Below are 741 nucleotides of genomic sequence, written 5' to 3'. Positions count from 1 at the left end.
TGACAGCTGGCAGGGTGTAGTTCTGTACTGGGTCGGGGGTGGGGACGATGAGCTGGAAGGAGCCTCCTGGGTACTGTGGTCTGATGGAGCAGCTGATGGTGAAGTCGGAGCCCATGAGCACCTGGAGCCTCTGCTGCTGGGCCTTGTAGACCGCGTCGGGAGAGGCGGAGATGATTGGCTGAGCCAGCAAATCTGTTCATGAAATAGGAGATTAAGCTAAGCTGTGAAAATAGAGCCCAAAGAACTGAATCACTGGCACGTCAACCATCGTGTTTCTGATCAAAATGAATCAATATCCTCCAGGTGAAATGTTCATACATCAGGAACCAGACAGGAATAGCTTTAAATTCTAAAATATTCCTCTATTTTCCTAACTGCTCATCCTGCTGTCCCTGATCTGGGCAACGCTCATGAACAGGTTCATATGATATTGCATAAAAACCTTAGCACAACAATTAGTATGATATCCTAAATTAGGTGGCCGACGGCCCATCACATTACGACTGGGCAATTAAGTCTAGTGGTCTTTAGAGTTAAATTTAGATGAGAAAAGACGTACAGAGCACCATGAGGCGGCCATTGCAATTGAGTTTAACCGAGAAAAGGTGGCCGTCATGCCGCAGTGACAGTTTATACTCTAAAACGACTAGTTAGGATTAGATAAAGTCTGTGTTGCCCTTCCAGGGCTGTAGTCAAGACCACCTTTGTCGAGTCCAAGACAAGTGCAAGACCAGGACTAGT

This window comes from Etheostoma spectabile, unplaced genomic scaffold, assembly GCF_008692095.1.
Source record: "Etheostoma spectabile isolate EspeVRDwgs_2016 unplaced genomic scaffold, UIUC_Espe_1.0 scaffold172, whole genome shotgun sequence".
NCBI classification, from domain to species: Eukaryota; Metazoa; Chordata; class Actinopteri; order Perciformes; family Percidae; genus Etheostoma; species Etheostoma spectabile.
This window is presented reverse-complemented; position numbering follows the sequence as displayed.